Below are 5,610 nucleotides of genomic sequence, written 5' to 3' on the forward strand. Positions count from 1 at the left end.
GGCTAGTAAAGCTAGCAAAATGCTGGCTTGCATCCATAGATGCTCCTCAAGCAAATCCCAGGATGTGACTCTCCCATTTTACTCAGCCTTGGTGAGGCTGCAGCTGGAGTATTGCATCCAGTTTTGGCCCCCACAATTCAAAAAGGATGTGGAGAAGCTTGAGAGAGTCCAGAGAAGAGCCACATGCATCATCACAGGTCAGGAAAACAGACCTTACAACGACAGGCTGAGAGTTATGGGACTCTTCTGGAAAAGCACAGGCTCAGGGGCAATCTATAAGTTCATAAGAGGTGTCCACCAGGATCTGGGGGAAAGTTTGTTCACCAGAGCAGCCCAAGGGATGACAAGGTCTAACTGCAAGACCATTTCCTGCAAGATCATTCCAAGCTGGACATAAGGAAGAATTTCTTTACTGTCTGAGCCCCCAAGGTCTGGAATAGCCTGCCAACAGAGGTGGTTCAAGCACCTACTTTGAATTCCTTTGAGACAAATTTGGATGTTTATCTTGCTGAGCTCCTATGACCCCAGCTGACTTCCTGCCCCTGGGGCAGGGGGCTGGACTCAATGATCTTCCAAGGTCCCTTCCAGCCCTAATGTCTATGAAATCTATGAAATATTACTGAAATACATTCTCTAGGACAGTGAGGGTGAGGGGGGAAACCTTTTTGGCAGGAGTGCCACAAATTAGTCCTGGACCCTCCACAAGTGCTACTCCAATCCCTTCCCCTTCCTAATCTACTGCTCTGCTTTCTCCATCCTCCCCTGTGCTATCTCCCTGATCCCCTGCTCTGATTTCTTCCTATCATACTCTGTGCTTCCTGTCCCCTCAGTCTTTTTGCATGCCACACCCCCAGAGGTTACCCAAGACACTTGTGACACATATGCCACAGGTTGGCTACCCTTGCTGTAGACATTACATATTAGTCTATAGCTCTGAAGCACGCCCTGTACTAGTCAACAGGTGATGAGTTTCAAACTAAGGACTACCCAGGTTTAGTGGAAAGCCACTTATATTAATGCAAAAAAAGAAATAAGTCCTGAATTGCTGCATGTATTTAAAGAAACCTTCTTTCTGGTTATGATAGTGTTCCTTTCACTTGTCAGGAGGTGGTTGTAACTGTTCTTATGTATTTGTACTGTAGCCATGCCTAGTTGATTTCAGAGTTCTCCTGTGGATGCTGACTGCCCATGCAGATAATAAAGGACAATGTCTGTCCCAATAAATTTACAATCTAAGTAAATTAAGATGGAGAACTAAGCCTTACTGGAAACAAATGATTTGCATGAGGCCACACAGGAAGCCAACCACTATTATATGCTTCATTGCAAAGTAATTTTTCCTTCACCCAAAATAGCATAGAAGACAGGAGAAGAACAAAAACATTGCCCTTCTTGTTTTGTTATCAAAGAGCACAGTTCCACAACAACAGTTGTCCCAGAACAGCTGCAAAACCCTCACATCATTGATGGTCAATGCATCCATATGGGATCAGCCAACCCCAGCAAGGAAACAACGTAGGATGATACTTGTAGGAGACTCCCTGCTGTGAGGCACAGAAAGACCTATCTGTCATCTAGACCCCTTTGCTCAGGAGGTCTGCTGCCTTCTAGGAGCCAGGATTAGAGATGTTATGGCAAAGATCCCTAAACTGGTCTGCCCTACTGACCACTACCCCATGATCATTGTCCATGTGGGCACCAATGACACAGTGAGAAGTAGCCCTGAGAGGACCATGAGAGACTATAAGACCATGGGGGAGAAGCTCAAGGACCTAGAAGCACAAGTGGTCTTGTCCTCAATCCTTCTAGTCTGAGGCCATGGCTATCAGAGGGAGGAGTGCATCGAGGAGGCCAAGCAAGGTTTAGGAGATGGTGTCACTCTGTGGGCTTTGGATACTTCAGCCTTGCTACGCAGTTTAACTACAGCAGTCTACATGCAAGGAATGGTATTCATTTCACAGACAAGGGGAAGAAACTCTTCGCTATGAGAGTTGCCAACTTGTTGAGGAGGGCTTTAAACTAGGCATGTCTGGGGGCTGGGGAAAGGGTTTTACCATTGTGCATGAATCCTCTAGCCACAATGATACATGGGAGGGTGTTCAAGCAATGAAGGTCCAGATAAGTACTAACATCTTGAGACACAGGCAGCTTGACAGAAAACCTGAGGCAACTAGGGGCAAACTCGGGTGTCTTTACGGTAATGCCAAAAGCATGGGAAATAAACAGGGGGAACTGGCACTCCTTCTGGATGATGGGGAATTCCATCTGATTGGGTTGACAGAGACCTGGTGGGATGACACACACAATTGGGCAGTGAATATTGAGGGCTGTAGGCTTTACAGGAAGGATTGAGTCAGGAAGAAGGGAGGAGGTGTGGCCCTTTATGTGAAAGAGAGGTATCCCTCCCTGCAGGTCATGTTTGACAGCAGGGAAAGGTCCCTTGAGATCCTCTGGTTCAGGATACAAGGGGAATCAGGAGAGGGAGACCTGATGGTAGGAATCTACTACAGGCCTCCCTCCCAATATGAGGAGTATGAGCAGGCATTCTCCAGAGACCTGATTGAGGCATCTAGCACTAGACACATAATTGTCATGGGTGACTTCAAATACCCTGACATCTGTTGGGAGGACCACTTGGCCACCTCTAGCAGGTCAGCCAACATTTTGGCAACAATAGACCATCTGTTTCTGACACAGGTTGTGGAAGGGCCTACTAGGGGTAAGGTCACACTGGATTTAGTGCAGACCAAGGATGAGAACATCATAGGTGACCTGAGGATTGGTGGTACTCTGGGCAACAGCGATTATGACCTGATAAGGTTCACCATCCACTGTAAGACTGGGAAATCAGTCAGCAGAACAGAAGCCCTCGATTTCAGGAAGGCAGATTTTGGCAAACTCACGAGGCTAGTTGGAGAGACCTTTTATGACCAGCAACTGGAAGATTTGGGAGTCCAGGAATGGTGGTGCTTCCTTAAGGAGGCAATTCTCACAGCTTAAAAACAGACAATGCACATGTGGACAAAACCAGAAAAGGAACCAAGAGATCCACTTAGCTTAACAGGGATATTAGGGAACTATTGAAAAGAAAAAAGAAGCATATAAGCAATGGAAGAATATATCAGCAACCAGAGAGGAATACACCTGTATCACCAGGACCTGCAGATACAGGACACAGAAAGCTAAGGCAGGCATGGAAACCAAGCTGGCAACCAGCATAAAAGACAACAAAAAGTCCTTCTATAGATACATAGAGAGCAAGAAAAAAAAATTGGGATCTACTGTGGGACCCCTACTGAATGCTCAGGGGCAGCCCATACTCTTTAGTATATTTATTACTGACCTGGACTAGGGGGTGGAAAGCTCAATGATCACATTCACAGATGATACTAAGCTGTGGGGAAATGCGGGCACAACAGAGGATAGGGTAAAGATCAAGGATGACTTTGGCAGACAGGATTCACAGACAGAACAGAATTAGATGAGGTTTAACAGAGAGAAGTGCAAAGTCCTTTATCTGGAAAGGCAGAACCCTCATAATAACTACACAGTGGGTGGTGGGCTGCTGGCTGGCACAGCATCTGAACAAGGCCTGAGGGTCACGATTGACTGGGAAATGAACATGAGCCAACCATGCAATGAGGTTGCCAGAAAGGCAAATAGAATTCTGGCGTGCATCAGCCAATGCGTGGCTGATAGATCCAGGGAGGTGCTCTTCCCCCTATTTGGTGTTGGTGAGGCCTCAGCTAGAGTACTGTATCCAGTTCTGGGCACTGCACTTCAAGAAGGATATGGGTAAGCATAAAGGTGTACAAAGAAGGGCCACCCATATAGTAAAGAGCATGGAAGGTAGGAACTGGGCCACCAGTGTTGACTATAGCACAGGAATCACTTCCCTTGATTTACAAATAACACTTTTGCTAATATAACCCAGTGTACTATTGGCTTTTTTTGCAACAAGAGGACAGAGTTGGATTTTATTCATCTTATGGTCTACTATAACCCCCCATGTCCATCTCTGTAGTATTGCAACCTAGCCACTCATTCCCCAGTCTGCATTTGTGCGTGTAGTTATTTTGTCCCAAGTGCAGGACTTTGCACTTGTCCTTGTTGAATCTCATCCGATTGATTAGGGACCATTTCTCCAGTCTATCCAGGTTAGCTGTACCCTTTGGAACATCTGCAACTTCACTCAATTTGGATTCATCCACAAATCTCTAAGTGTGCATTCAATCCCGTCTTCCAAATGATTAATAAAAATATATCTTCCTAACTAGAGACTGAGCCATTGATGACTTATTTTTGAGTATGATTATCCAACCAATTATGTATCCATGTCACTATTTTTGCCTGGTCTGTACTTTGTCTATAGTTCCTTATCTTGTTAATGAGAATGTCATGAGATACTGTGTCAAAAGTCTGGCTCATCTCAAGGTATATCACATTCCCTATTCTCCCCATATCCACACAGCCTGCCACCTCATCATAAAAGGAACTTAGGTTAGTCAGGCATGAATTTCTCTTGGTGAATCCATGCTGGCTGTTCCTGATCACTTTATTCTCTTCTAGGTCTGCATATATATTTCCTTTTTCAGTTATTTAGGACCTCACCCAGCCTCCACAAGTTCTCAAAGAGGATAGCTAGTGCCTCTGAAATTACCTCAGCCAATTTCTTCAGTACCCTATGGTGCATCCTATCTGGCCCTGTCAGTTTGAAAGCATCTAGCTTCTGTATGCTGTTTAACTACTCTACCACTCTAGGTTGTTTATCTCCATTGCTGCCTTTGCTACCAACTACAATCACCATCTAGTAGCTGGCCTTATTTGAGAAGCCTGGAATAAAAAAATAATTAAATACTTCAGCCTATTCTGCATCATCTGAAGCACCAGCCCCACCCTGCAGCCCAGGGACTGCTCCACCCACTACCCACCAAGGGAAGCTCGCCCTCCTCTTCCTGCCATGGGAAAGGCAGGTAAGTTGGGTGTGTGCATGACACAGGGGTTTAATCAGCCCTAAATTGAAGCAGTGATTTTAAAAAACCACCACTTCAATTTAGGGCCCCCGTTTTGTCTACACACACCCTTCCACCTGAAAGCTTGCACATAAATTCTCACAGGTTATGGGCAGGCAAGATTCTTTGAGTAGATGTTTATGTGTTTTATTAGACCAACTGAGTAGTTGGAAAAAAGTTTGTAGCAAGCTTTTGGGTGCAGTTCACAGTGAATAGCACAGACTCCCACTTTTTTCAATTACTCAATTGGTCTAATAAAGGATATCACATCTGCTCAAAGAACCTTGCCTGCCTATGTTCTTAGACCAACACAGCTACAACCAAAAACCTTCTCACAGGTTAAACATGTATATGAATACACTAAGGGCTACTTTTCCAGGGGTCTAAAAAAAATGAAACTAAAAAAAGCAGAGCAGGGCATGATCCTGGACCATGCGGAGGCAACCGGAGGCTGGCTCCTCCAAAGAGATGCTCTGGCTACCAGAGCGTCTCCATGGCTGGCCCCTCACCCTGGTGCTGAAATGTGTGGGGGGTGGGGCTGGGTAGGGCAGCCATTGGGGCAGCTGCAGCAGCTGGTGGGGGATGGGGCCAGGTGGGG

This window comes from Gavialis gangeticus, unplaced genomic scaffold, assembly GCF_001723915.1.
Source record: "Gavialis gangeticus isolate Ggan-Ray unplaced genomic scaffold, GavGan_comp1, whole genome shotgun sequence".
NCBI lineage: Eukaryota > Metazoa > Chordata > Crocodylia > Gavialidae > Gavialis > Gavialis gangeticus.